Source organism: Protopterus annectens, chromosome 3.part1 (genome assembly GCF_019279795.1).
Source record: "Protopterus annectens isolate FY-2018-M chromosome 3.part1, PAN1.0, whole genome shotgun sequence".
Taxonomy (NCBI): domain Eukaryota; kingdom Metazoa; phylum Chordata; order Ceratodontiformes; family Protopteridae; genus Protopterus; species Protopterus annectens.
In genome coordinates this window covers 515,157,305-515,172,563 of record NC_056732.1, presented here as the reverse complement: position 1 = coordinate 515,172,563, position 15,259 = coordinate 515,157,305, and positions in this window count along the sequence as shown.

Sequence of the window (15,259 nt, the reverse complement as noted above, 5' to 3'; positions counted from 1 at the left end):
ATGGATAAAACATCCATGTACTTGTCCATGACACAGATCATTCTGCATACCAGCAGTGTGTGCTGCATGAAAAACAGAAGTGCAGACTCAGTGACTCAATTGCATCACTGGCTGCTCCAAATGAAAGTATGCTGCCTATGGCATAGTCAGTAAAAACCTTAGCCTCTACAGCACTGCAGTAGTGCCATAGTACAAGCAGGGTTCTGCATTCCCTAACTGTGCTTAGCCGATTGTAACATGGAAGAATCCAGCCATCTCTCAGCAGAACTAACCTTGCACATTGAGCATCACTGTATATGCTCCAACATCCATACACTTCCATTGCTGGACCATTTACAAGTGGTCCCACCAGTCATGACCAGACGGTCAAGTTGCAGTAATGCTCCTTCTCCTCAACATGGTGGTGTCATCCCATTGGGATCCTCTGTGGTACGACCTGAACCAAATGTTTCTGTACATGGTAGGGGCAGAGCAGACCACCATGTGAGCCATCAGCATGGTCACCCTAGACTGCATTAGAGTGAGTCCAACAGTTTAATAACTATAGGTGATGCTATGTATTACATTACTTTATCCATAGTTCACTGTGATATAGTTGGCTTGTGATATTAAATGTTCTGTATTACATTCTGTGTTGTTTCTCTTTTTTCATTTTATCATAGTGTAGAAATGGGAATGTGTTGCATTGATGTATGTGTCCCTTATTGTTTACAATACACTGGTACAACAATCTGAGCCTGTATGCATACCTGTGTTAGTTGTACCCAGAGTTGATGATCCCTGCTGTGACAGATTTGTTTATGTTTATAATGTTATATGTTACTATCATGTTGTTATGTCTGATGCTCGTTGTGTACATCTACTGGGTAGTCACCATTAGATGCAGTCTGTGTTGCTTTAGTGGGGCAACACCTGAACATCAATATTTAATGTGTGTACTCATGCACGTGTGGCTTGTCATGACTCAAAGTTGTGGATCAGATGTCAGATCAGATGCCCATGTTGCCTGGGCCTGCACTTATAGTTACATCTTATACTGCCTACACCTGTGTCTTCTGCCCCCTGTATCCTCCTGCTCTTCTTCCTCTGATACTTGTGGGATGTCATCTTCAGACATCTGTGGTTCTTGGGGTAGTTCAGCCACACCTGCAGCTGGAAGACCTCTATGTGCTCTAGCTAGCATACTGTGTACAGTTATCATCTGTGCTGCCTTCTCAGATGTATATTGCAGTGCACCCCAGATGTGTCCAGACATCTGAACCTAGCTTTCAGAACACCAAACACATGCTCCATATTGTTTCTGGTTGTTGCATGAGCTCTATTGTAAGCCTTTACTGCAGGATTGAATGGTTTATGGTACGGTGTCATTAGTCACGGCTCAATTGGATAACCAGATTCACCTGTTGTGGGGAATAAAAGCATATTTGGTCAGCAGGGATATTGTTGGAAGGGGTATCCTTAGCTTACATCCTAGCTGTGTTCTTAGTAGTCCCTCAGGTATTTCACATTGCTGGAATGCAACTGTCAGACCACCTACCCTCCAAATGGCAGTATTATGAACAATTCCAGTGTGTGTTGCCATAATATTTGTTATGCTGCCATCTGCTGCACACACAGCCTGACAGTTGATTAATGGACAGTCCTTTCTGTTTATGTATCAGTCTGCATCATGATGTACTGGTTTCTTGATAGGTATGTGTGTGCTTGCAATGAGGCTTGGGGAAGTTTGTGATGCTGTAAAACTTGTGCATTACAGTTCTGCACTCCATGGGGTTGGAAGGAAATTGGATGTAGTCATCCTCATTTCTGCACATTGCTTCCAGGAATTTTGTTAGTATATGAATGGAAGCTGTCCAGGATACTCCCACAGCATCCTCCATGTGTTTCTGGAATGTCCCAGATGCAAGTACACCCAGGCTGAGACACACTTTGCTTTCAAGGGGGATGGATTTTCCTTCTAGGGTCTGCACAGACATGTGTGGAGCACACTTGTTGCATACAGCCTGTGCTAGTTGTCTGTCTAGTTTGTTCCTGTCAATTATTTGCTATTCTGACAACTGGTTTAGTTACAGCCTTGCTCTCACTCCAGCTGCCTGCCTTCTAAGGTGCACAGCCACATCCTTATCCATGGCCTGTATAACTGCAGCCTATTGCAGTCCATTAACAGCAGGTTGCATTTTTATGTTTTTTGGGGGTATTACTACAGAATTCGGCATTATCCATAGTAGTAACTTTTTCTTCCTTAAGGTCTGTAAAGCATATGCTAAGGATTTCATAAACAGAGTCAGTATGGCAGCTTGTCTCGTTAAGCTGTGTTGGGTGTGCAAAATATGTCTTGGAATCAGACAGGTGTGTGCAGAATCCATAATTATCCAATGCTGAATAGCTACGCAGTCTATGTGCCTTCTGCATGTTTTCTGAAATCATGACCTTTGATATGCTGTGCTGTCCATAAATAGCTTCCATGAGCTTTATGGAATCTGGCCTCAAAGTGTTCTATTAGAAACTGTAAGTCTTTCTGTCAACATCTGGGCTTGCTAATTCTGAATCCAGTTTCAAAACAGACCAATTTTTAAACTGCATTTTTTTTCATTGCTTTTCCTACCTCAAGAATATATTATTTATTTACTTTTGTTTACCAGGATAGTTAGACTGGGTGGTAGACCATTTTCAGAGGAGGCCCAGGGAGAAAAGCTACAATACAGATAAAATTAGTTGATACAAACAATTTTACAGTGAACAATAATTGGAGTTTATACAATATGTAGAATATTTACAGAACAAAGAGTTTTACAGAGAGCAATATCTGGAAGCTTTTATAAAAACACAGAACTATATTTAGGTTTTACAAGATCACAGAAGTAGAGCGAAGCTAGTAGGTGAGTATTTTCCAGAGGAATACAAAGTATGATTATGCCTTAGCATTTTCACTTTTCTTACTTTTTAAATTTTGGGAAAATTATTTTGTTTCATTTTATTATTTATGTGTAATATTAAGCAAAATTTCTTTATTTCGATGAAAAATCATTAACCATTTGAAATATCGAGACCCGCAACAGAAAGTCCCAAATGAAACGAATGATCGTCCTTAAGATCTTACTTACATATTCTAAGTCCAAGATGTCATTTCTCAAAATACTTCCTTTTCTCCAAGGTATGGCAAACTCAGAGTCTAAATATATATATCTATATCTATATCTATCTATATATATATATATATATATATATATATATATATATATATATATATATATATATAAACTTTCAGGGGGTATAGGGAGACTTACATTCCCAGCAAAAAGACATTTTAAGGAGAAGAATGATTTTCAGTATACAGCTGAAAAATCTCTTCCTACCTAAAAAAAAAAAAAAAAAAAAAAAAAAGACTTCTCAAGTACAGTTTCTGTGTTCTTACAAATTCATTATAAGATAAACATTTAAAAAAAATATATTAAAGTAATGCGAGAGTTAACTGCATATAGAAGCTTGTTCCTTGAAGTTTATAATTATGTCTACATCCAGCTTTACTTCTATTTATCACCTTTTACATATAAAAAAACAGTTTTATTTTCATGTGTCAAGACTAATTATGTCTTTTTTATATCCTTTACAAAGTGATGCAGCTGATCTTCCTTAGCTTTAAACACTAAAAATAAGACAGTTTCAAAACATCCCTACATAATCGTAAGGGAAAGTGAGTAAATTTTTATTATCCAAATATGCATCACTAAATTAGCATAAATGGGGGCAAATATTATCCTATCACTGTCTGTTTTACTTTTGTGGGTGGCCATGGTGGTGCAGCGGTTAGCGTTGCTGCCTCACAGCAAGAGGTTCTCCAGTTCGACCCTCGGCTGGGGTGCCTTCTGTGCAGAGTCTGCATGTCCTCTCTGTGGTCATGTGGGTTTCCTCCAGGTGCTCCGGTTTCCTCCCAAAGACATGCTGTAGGTGGATTGGACACACTAAATTGGCCCTAGGCATGAGTGTGCCTTCTGTGGAAGGTTGGGCACCAGTCTGGCAATTCAACCCCATAAAACTCCACTGCCAATCATGAGCAGATAGTGATCTGCTGTGGCAACCCATAACCGGGAAAAGCTGAAAGAAGAAGACTGTCTGTTTTACTTTTATAAAACATTTCTTGCCAAAAAAAGTTTCCTTGTTAAACAGAATTCTAACAGCTTCATTATAAAGTCATTACAAAATATCTAATAGCATTCTTTTATTAGAGTATTCCGGTAGTTGCATATGTGATATAAGTAGATTTCAGAAAGACATTCTGCACAGTAATGCAAAAAAGATCACTAATAAATTAAATAGCCATTCTTTGGGTCACTATGTGCTAGTGTGAGTAAAATCTCAGTGTAGGCGAAGAACGCAAATGATCATATTAAAAATGGGTCTGCTATGAAATGATTCTTATCAGCAAGAGACAATAGGAAGCTGATCATTTCCATTGTCCATATAAATGACATTGGAGAATGTGTAGATGGAGAAGTATGTCTGTGTGAATGACAGAAAGATATACAGTGTGGCTGATATGCATGAATACACATAAAAAGGTAAGGAACTGGCAAGGTAGCAGTGTTACTCAAAACATAGCTTAAACTCAAAACAAAACAAAGATAGAAACGGAATGCACTTACATGAGAATAAGATGGAAGGGAATCTGTAGTAACCTTAATAGCAAAATGAAGCCTGGGGGTGCTTATATCAGATGGTGTAAAGGTATGTACACAGTGAGATAGCTCTAATTAAAGCACCTGGAGTATCTGCATGCACAGGATGATGTAGTAGCATTACAAGACATTATCCCTGTACACAGATAACTCGTGAGAGTCTACAAAGAGTGGTGTGTGCCATTCAAGAGATCTCATTTTTATAAGGATAGGAACAATCTGTTGGCAACACAATTGTACATACACTACAGCAGAAGCAATCAGAAAACTGTACGAGATTAATATACTCAAATGAGACAACTGAAGTCATGCGTTCTTCACAAAGAGTGTGATGAATGCTTGGCACTTCCTTTCTGAAAAGTTAGTTTTGCCAACAGCAATGACAGAGCTGAAGACTGCATGCAAAACATATAAGGCTACTGTTAGACTTACAGAAAAAAAAGGAATAGGTTGTTGGTTAAATGCAATATGCAAATTGTCAGGAAGATAAAGACAGGGGCTTCCAAGGTGTAACAAATGGCAGTCTTTATTTGATGTTAAAATCGTTTTATTACAATGGGCAGACATCATCTCCGTCTCTTTCTTTCTTGTGCTGCTTGCCTTCACCTTGTCTGCTAAGTCACTCACACTTTTTCATATGCAGTCTACTGTCACTTTGGAGTGTGCTGTCTGCTTTCACAGGTATCTCATGTGCAGTCAATATTGTTTCCATCTTTTGCAGCTGCTTGCAGTTCCTTTCTTTCTGGATGTTTTGACAAAGAAGTAAATCACTGTCATGCTTACTTACTCCCCCCTTGTGCCGACCGTAGGCTTTGAGCTAAGTTTGACAGTATAGCAGTGTATTATGTCTCTGAACTCTTGACAAACTGCCCTAAGTTTCATTCTGTCAGTCTGTGCTTGTTCACTTGTGTAACTACAAGCAAGTCATTTACTTAGACTGAGCCTTGGGTCTCCCTTCAAAAGAGATAGTTGTACTTCGTGATGTAACTCATTCAGCAAAAGACTAACAATAATGAAAACCTTCATTTGCTTTGTCAAACGGTTATCTCCCAATGATATTTTTCTTCTCTTCTTTCTATCCTCAGTACACTAAAAACATCTATAAAATGTTGTAACAATTTTGGTATTTGGTTTTGTTTTGCTTTCCTTCCTACTTATGAACTGAGAGGGCAATGAAAAGTCCAACAACCTTTTATTTTTAAACAAATGAAAAGAAGGCACAAACTAGCATAAAAACACAGCAGACTTAACCACACCGCAAACTCCTCCAGACAAGGTTTAACTTGTTAATAAACTAGTATAAACCAAATGATTAAAAACAAAAAACATAAGCTCTTTCATCTCAGTGTTTGAAACTTCATCAGATAATCATGGAAGCATTTCCACTTCACTTTATACTGTCCTAAATCAATCAGAATTGCTAAGCACAGTTATGTGTTAGCCACGCCCCCAGCAGAGTTTCCAAAGCCAAGTAGTTCTTTTAAAAAGAAACTTACAAGTCACAAGAAAATAAACAATACAAAATATGTAAAAAATATATAATATATATATATACATATATGTGTGTGTCATGAAATTATTGTTTCAAAAATGTTTTGTAACCATGTATTTAATAACATAGCAGCATTCTACATCAGAAAATAAAACTAAACAAATTGTCCACCCAATTAATTTTTAAAAAACATACCCCCGGATTCAGCAAGCTTTGCACAGAGTGCAGAAATAGTGCAAGAACTGCTGCACCCAATATGGCCGATGAGCGATCCAGGAATGAGCTCTTGGGACGTGCACTAGTGTTCCTACAGTAGTCCTGCATGGACACCACTACTATATGCTAATTACCTCATTTGCTGGTGAAAACCATGCAAATGAGGTGAATTAGTGATCCAGGAAGCAGGCAGGCATCTGTGCAGAAATAGTGTAACCTGCAGAAATGTATTACCTGCAGGAATGTATTCGGTTACTAACCAAATACATTTCTGCAAATTACAAAATGGAGGCATGACAGCTTGAAAGAAAGCATGTATTCAATGTAGTAGGCATACCAATGGCCAAATATATGGCCATTGGCATGAAAAATAGTTACAATATTATAAAAAAAAAGTTTGTTTTTTTTTGGCTGATCTCGGATGTTTAAGCATAGGGCAACTGTGTGCAAATGGGATTGCCATGAAAATAAGAAAAAAGGGGTAAATAAGCTTTTATAGCCAAATCAACATTTTGCCATAATAGTCAATGGCATGCATAAAACAACAATACCAAGGAACAGTGGTTGCTAAGGAGGAAGGCTCAGTGTGAGTGAGCATTCTGGTTTATGTAAATGAAGGGATTCATACTGAATCATAGATTTCCTCTCAGTGTTAGCTTGCACTCAACCATGTAGGTGCAGTAAAACCATTGTATAAGAGATGGATGACCTTGTAAGGGTGTGTGTAATGCATGCTGTAAGCTTATTGGAGCTCTGTGGCCCGTGTTTGCCCTTAGCTAAGCAAAGCTAAGGAAGGGGGTGTGTCTCACATTGTTGAGCACTGTTTTCCCTACTTAAATAGGTGTGATGTCATGCACTGGGTTTTAAACAAAAAAAAAAAAACCCCAGGAAATAGCAGCACTGTTCACATCTGAGCACTGGGTATGCACGGTGTGCCTCGGGGTTTAAACGAGAAGGCAATGTGAAGGGAAAACAGCAGTAGGAGGGCAATAAAGGAGAACTAGCATATCTGACTGATGAAATGTATCAGAATCAGCCAATTACACAGGCAGCAGCCCAGCCCAGCACACTACTATAAACTATGCAAACACCTTTCAGTCTGTTTTTTCCAACAAACACAGACGGGGAAATTTTACCTGACAGAAATAACAAAATGTTAGGAGCTGCTGTCTCTCATACATCAATATGTGCAAGAAGCTGAGGGTGCTGAGGATGTAAATGCTGATGACCATCCCACAGTGAGGAGGAGGAGAAGAGTATACAGACCCAGGGTAACCTACCAGGGGCTACATGAGCTGGAGATAGTGGAGCACTATAGGGTGGACAGGGACATTCTACAGCAAATTGTTGAGCTGTGCTGGCCCCACCTCACACACAGAACCAACAGAGGGTAACCCATCCCAGTGAATACCAAGGTATGTTTATGCTTAAGAATACTAACCACAGGTACCTTCCAAAGGGCAACTGGGGATATCATGGGGCTCTCACAGGCATCAGCATCCAGGGTACTCCACCAGATCCTGGATGCCATGTTAGCACATGCCAGTGAGAACATATATTTCCTCAACACCCGTGAGGCATTGACCAGCAATATGCGCCTCTTCCACCAAATGGCAAAATACCCTGAGGTAGTGGGTGCTATAGACTGCATGCAAATACACATCAAAGCATCACCTGGTGAGCAGGGTAGGGTCTACATAAACCACAAGGGCTTCCCCTCCATCAACTGCCAGGTCATGTGCGATGCCCAGGGCATTATCTTGGATGTCTTTGCTGGCAGCCCTGGAAGCTATCATGACTCCCACATCTGGCATATGACACAGCTGTACCAGTCATTTGCCAATGGCGACATCCCATATGGCCACCTAGTGGGAGATGCTAGCTATGCACTGGATCCATGGCTGATGACACCCTTCAGAAATGCACATACACCTGAACAAGAACTCCATAATGAGGCACATGCACAAACTAGAATCATTATAGAGCATGTGTTTGGGATGCTCAAGTCATGGTTCCACTGCCTGGACATATCCGGTGGAGCCTTGCAGTACTCTCCAGGTACATGTACACAAATGTTCGTAGTATGTGCCATGCTACACAATATGTTCCTGTGGAAACAGCTGCAGCAGGAACAGTATGGAGCAAGGCCACATAGCCCTCCACCATTGCCAAGGCCATCACAGGCACAGAGTGACTCAGAGGAGGAACTACCTGAGCCTGCCCATGTAGGTGAATGAAGGCATGCCCAGTATGCTCAGACCTTGACAAAGAGGCAACTCATAGCACATACACTGACATGGTAGGGGCCCAGGGAATGACACCTCTCTCTGACTCACACATACAGTAAAAAGGATGCCAAACATGACACTACCTGTGCTTTACCATGTATAGGGAGTGTACTATGTGCATCTGACATAGTCAGCCCTCCAGCACTGTCCTCAATACTGGCCCAGCCACAAAGTAAGTCAGTCTTCCTATCAATTACTGAATGGAGTAGTATGTTCTGATAGTTGTATCTATGTTATGGACACAAGCATGCCAGTGTATCAGGTGGCTGAATGGGATGGCAGCAGATAGTGGACACCTATATGGGCAGCATGAAATCCATAACAAATACTGGTGTCAGCATACTAGGCAGTACTAGACAAGGTGACAAATCCCACCGCAGTACATGTGGTGGCCCAAATAACTGTGGGTGTCCATAGGACACACACATACATGTTAGTGAGGCTGACATACCCACCACTGGCCTCAGCCAGCAGGACAGATGTAGATGACCATAAAGAAAGGCTGGGCTAAGGCCTCCAAATGATGGCAATGGTGAACAGTCCCCCTCCAGACATACACAGACAGACTACAACAGGTCTGGCAGTTGTATGTTAGTTCTGAAGGGTAAGAAGTCTGAAACTGAAATGTAGGTCAATAAAACCTAAGATCTGTACTCTACTGGTATGCCTCCAGTCTGCATGATAGGTCAGAATACAATATGAAATGGAAGCCAACAGAGTACCTGAAATACCAGTACAGTCAAAGCAAATGTATAAAGTCATCCGGTGTGCCCCCCACAATCCTATGTAGAAATGCAGTAACATGTAAGTGTGAGGAGTAATATCAATGGAGCACAGATTGCCTGAGCTGGCCTAATCTACAGGATAGATTGTTGCATGTGTACAATATGCAGGGGTCTGTGTGTTAGGTTGTTGTGTGTTCAATATTGTCTGGATGTGGTCAGCATGTAGGCATGGAGGCTTGTATCTTGGTGGCTTATGGGCAGTACTGTGGTTGACAGGGCCATGTTCCAACAACTGCAGTGCCAACCACAATGCTTCTCAGCAATATCCATGTCAACAGTCGTCCATGATCACTGTCCAGATATTTGTAAATATCTGTCACCATCTGAAAGATGGACATGCCATGAACATGGGCTCATACATACACACAGTACACAGGTGGAAGTACCCTAGCCAGAGTGCATATAATGTAACTGTCAACTGCACACAACTTTGGAATTGTACATACAGGTTAGCAGCACATTAGTTGTCTGTGTAGTATGAAATACTGGTGTAGTCTGGCCAATCACTGGCAGACCACAAAAGGCACAGTTATGAAGTAATGAGAGACTGCCTATGTCCACACACAAGGCAGCATAAGGGGAATGTCCCAGGTATATCTGTGAGTCAGCTGCAAGTAGCTTCCATATCACACATGCACTCAGCTAACTCCCTCCATCAGCCACAGGTTTATCACAGGTCATATCCTTGCTTTTGGGAATGAGTGCAGCATGACCCCACTTCTGAATACCCACAGAATGCAGCATGCTGAAGAGGTGTCCTATGCAGGTGTGTCCCTAACTGTAAGCAGCACCTTGCCTACATCCAGACCAATGGATCAATATGGACAGGAAGTATTGCCACTAACACCTTGCACATTTACCCTGTCACACCAGGGGAATCCACTGGCTCACAGCCTGGGAATGTAGGAGTGACAGAATGCACTGGCCTGCTACAGATGGCATGCATCACTACCAAATTGTCTACAGTCCTCTGTCAAAGGCCTGTGCTTCACCTATAGTGCCAATGTATGTTATCTCATGGGGTCCTAACTAACAACCTAACACAGTCAACAGAACACAAATACAAGGCCATGTTCACAAATCCCAGTAGCATGCCCCCCATGTCCTACTGCAAGAACTGTGGACCAGTCCATAAATACTGCTGGGATGAAGGGCCAACTAAAGGGATACTTCTCAGATACTGCTCCCATAATGTTAGGAAGAGGATAGAATAACAGGGGGGGGGGGTGTAGAGGCATGGAGTGTGTGAAGTCTGAAACTCTGATGTGTGCCCATACTACCCTGCCTGCAAACCCATTAATGGGTGGTTACAAACCTGCTCATAAACCACAATGTGAAAGGGAACTGACCAGATGTATGAGCCCTGCCTTTGGGTAACCTGGGTGAATCTGTACAGCTGAGAGGTATGGCCACAGCAAGATATGGCCATTCTGTTAAGTTGATATATGTACAAGAAGGGGATCCTCAGCCACCATACTACCAAGGTGCTGGACCATTTACACGGACCCATCAGCAAGTGTCAGTAGCTACCCCACCAGAATGGCAGGAGTGTGCAAGAACGTGTAGGCTGCCGAACACAATATCGGACTCAGCTTCATTCATCTTGTATTTCCTGGTAAATAAATGTGAGCAAATAATTATATATGTAAGTAGTTGATAACATAATACATCACACTTTAAAACAGTACATATGTCTGGAATATCTCTGCTAACACCAACCATGTAATACAAGCAGCACAAATAGCAATAGTTACAGTATCCCCCTATCTTTCACCCATTGTGACTCCATATTGTCAACCTATCTACAGATGTCCTGCAGAAACAGTTTGCTAGCTGTAGGTGTAGAACACCAAACCCTGGACTGGAGTACAACCCTAACTGGAATGGATTCACACACTCAATACAGACTGTCATATTGGGCATGCTCCTACATTTAGAGAAATGAAGCCCATGTCTGACAACACAGTGGACTATACATATCTGTCATTTGCAGATGTCTGTGCACAAACATCAAATTGTACACCATTTATGCTTCACACACACATTGGATAGGAATACTCACACATATCCAAGGCCAACACACAATAATATGTCAAACATACACACACAGAGATGTGGGGAAAAGAGAGACAGACAGTGACAGAGATAATTTCATTATGAGGCCTGTCTCACCCACTAAACATCCAATTGGCCTATATCACATGATGTGCAGATGTCAATAACTGTAGACATTCTTTTGGGTAGCCCTCAGCTCTATAGTGTCTGTGGTGCTTGTGATAACTGTGTAACATGATAGTACAAATAATTATTCATGTAGCATTTGTAAACTCAGTCCTGTCAAATGTAAAGTTGTGTGTGACTGAGTGTGTCTGTGTGCGTGTGCATGTGTGTGTGTGTGTGTGTGTGTGTGTGTGTGTGTGTGTGTGTGTGTGTGTGTGTGTGTGTGTTTGGAGATGAATGATTTTGAGGCTATTCACACTCACTACACCTCCCATTGCCCTACTTTAGCACTCCTGCTGATGTCAGTCATCTTGAAATAACCATTTGGGCAAAGCTCAGCCCTATAAGCTCTGTGGTCCTCGTGATAATTGCGTAATACTATAGTGTAGCAAGCTTGTTAGGTAGGAGTTCTAATCCCTAACATGACAACTGTTAAAACTGTGCATGTGTCTGGAGATGAATGATTTTGGGGCCATTCACACTCACTACACCTCCCATTGCCCTACTTTAGCACTCCTGCTGATGTCAGTCACCTTGAAATAACCCTTTGGCTAATTCTTAGCCATAAAAGCTCTATGTGCTCATGATAACTGTGTAATACTGTATGTTAGTCACCTTGAAATAACCCTTTGGCCAAGTCTCAGCCCTAAAAGCTCTGTGGTGCTTGTGATAACTGTGTAATACTGTAGTGTAGCAAACTAGTTAAGTAGGAGTTCTAATCCCAGACAGGGCAACTATTAAACTCTGTGTGTGTTTGGAGATGAATGATTTTGAGACCATTCACACTCACTACACCTCCCATTGCCCTACTTTAGCACTCCTGCTGATGTCAGTCACCTTGAAATAACCCTTTGGTCAAATCTCAGCCCTAAAAGTTCTGTGGTGCTCTGTGCTCACGATAACTGCATAATACCATAGTGTAGCAAATTAGGTAGGAGTACTAATCCCAGACATTAAATTGTGTGTGTGTGTATGTGTGTGTGTGTGTGTGTGTGTGTGTGTGTGTGTCTGTGTGTGTGTTTGTGTGTGTGTGTGTGTGTGTGTGTGTGTGTGTTTGGAGATGAATGATTTTGAAGCTATTCACACTCACTACACCTCCCATTGCCCTACTTTAGCACTCCTGCTGATGTCAGTCATCTTGAAATAACCCATTGGCCAAGTCTCAACCCATAAGCTCCATGGCATGTGCAATAATTGTGCAATGCTATAGTGTAGCACACTAGTTAGGTAGGACTTCTACGCCTGCTCTTAGTGTGAAAATGTGTGTGTTTGTGTGAAAGAGAGTGTGGGTGCCTTTGTTGACAACTGATTTTGTAGACATTCACACTTACTACACTTCCCTTACCCCTCCTTTAGAACTGCTGATGATGTCACTCACCTTCAAAGATACCTTTGGACATCTCTCCAACATATAAGCTTCGTGGCACTTGCGATAACTGCATAATATCATAGTGTAGCGCACTAGTTAGGTAGGACTTCTACTCCTGCTCTTGGCATCTGTAAAAATGTGTGTGCTTGTGTGAGAGAGTGTGTGTCTTTCTTGACACCTGTTTTTGTGGACATTCACACTTACTACACTTCCCTTACCCCTCCTTTAGCACTGCTGCTGATGTCACTCACCTTCAAAGATACCTTTGGAGAGCTCTCTAACATATAAGCTCCGTGGCACTTGCAATAAATGTGTAATGCCATAATGTAACAAACTAGCTAGGTAGGAGTTCTAGCCCTGGTCCTGGCAGCTGTGAAAATATGTGTGTTTGTGTGAGAGAGAGTGTGTATCTTTGCTGACATCTCATTTTGTGGACATTCACACTTGCTACACTTCCCTTACCCCTCCGTTAGCACTGCTGCTGATGTCACTCACCTTCAAAGATACCTTTGGATAGCTCTCCAACATATAAGCTCCATTGCACTTGCGATACATGCATAACACTGTAGTAAAAATACATAGATAGATAGATAAGGGTTCAAAACTCAATACTGGCAAGTGTGTGTGTGTGTGTGTGTGTGTGTGTGTGTGTGTGTGTGTGTGTGTGTGTGTGTGTGTGTGTGTGTCATCAGTATCCTGTGTAGGTGTTGGTGTGATTGGATCCATTGGGGTGGTGGGTTTTGCTACATTATTATATTAAGGACCTATATGTCCCAATGTCCACATTACAAAGCTAACAGTTGGTAAACACCATAGAGGTTGGTGTAGACAATCCACAGACATAAATGTGTTCAGCCATGTGCAATTACTATGTGACAGTATGGATTAGTAAACAATATAGGGAACCGTTATAATACCCAGATGCCACTCTCCACCCACGGATCATATACAAACACACTTGCCTGCTTGCCTCTTTCTCTCTTTCTTTCTTCCTTTCTTTCTTCTTCTTCTCTCTCTCTCTCTTCCTCTCTGGTAGATGTAGAAAAATACATCTGTTTTGCATAGGCAGCAGCTTGACTTTTGTAGGTAATGCTCATGATCAGCTGATTATTTGTGCATGAATTGGAGTCCCCCATTTGCTAATTGCATGTGGAACAGCTGTGGTATAATCCCTATAGCCAATTGCATGGAAACACACTCCTATAACTAAGCATTTTGTGTGGGTGTTGGCCCTTTTCCTTCACTGTGAGCAGGGCTTCATGTGGGTGTCTGACAAACAGCATCACAGAGGGTAGTTGGAAATACCTCTTACAACAAACACTGTGGAGACAGGCCAACAAACTGGAGGGGGATGTTCCAGACATAGGGACAGAATGTAAGTATTGCTGTTCTGTGTTTGAAGTAATGGTTAAACAGGGTTTGTGTGGATATGGCTGTTCTGCATGATTAAAATTCTGGCATGATAGTGTTATGTGGTTGAGAAAACTCTCACCTGTAGGGCTATCTGCAGACTGGCCAGAGTTTGGAGTCTTAGATTTGGTGTGTTACTCATGCATTTTCTGTCTTTATGAATGCAGTAGCATACTCTGATGATTGCAGTCAGTAAATGGTAACATCCATGTGTGTTACTGACTTCATATCCCTCAGAAGAGATATGTTACAACAAACCCTATTACACCAACAATTTTCTCAGTTTATAACAGCAATATGTCAATATTGGCCCTGTGTTTGTGCCTCTGTCCCCAAGTCTGTCACCCTTTTTCCATATAGTAAGAGGTGGATATGTACAGTATATCATTTACTGACATCATTCCTGATATCAAGCCAGTGATATATCACACTGCCAGATATGTTATGTATTAGAGGCCTTATATTTGTGGAACAAAACTGGACATTCTGTTGTAGTCTGTACAGTAGTGAGGTCTGTATACTAATGGTGATTGTTGACAGAGTGCCAGTATTGTGCAGCAGTGTATTGTAAATATGTTATTTGGTCTGTGTACAGACTGGAATAGATGCCAGTGTTCTTGGTCCTGTTCTATCTGACGTTGCATGCTGCTCCAGTTTCTGGTACCCTATCAGCTTATATGTTTGTAGGGCCAGACTGAGACATGTCCCATACCACAGTCAGGCATCAGACTACACTGTGAATTGGGCCAGTATATGTAGGGTTAGTGTGTGAGTGGCAAATATGATGATGGGTTTTGTTCACA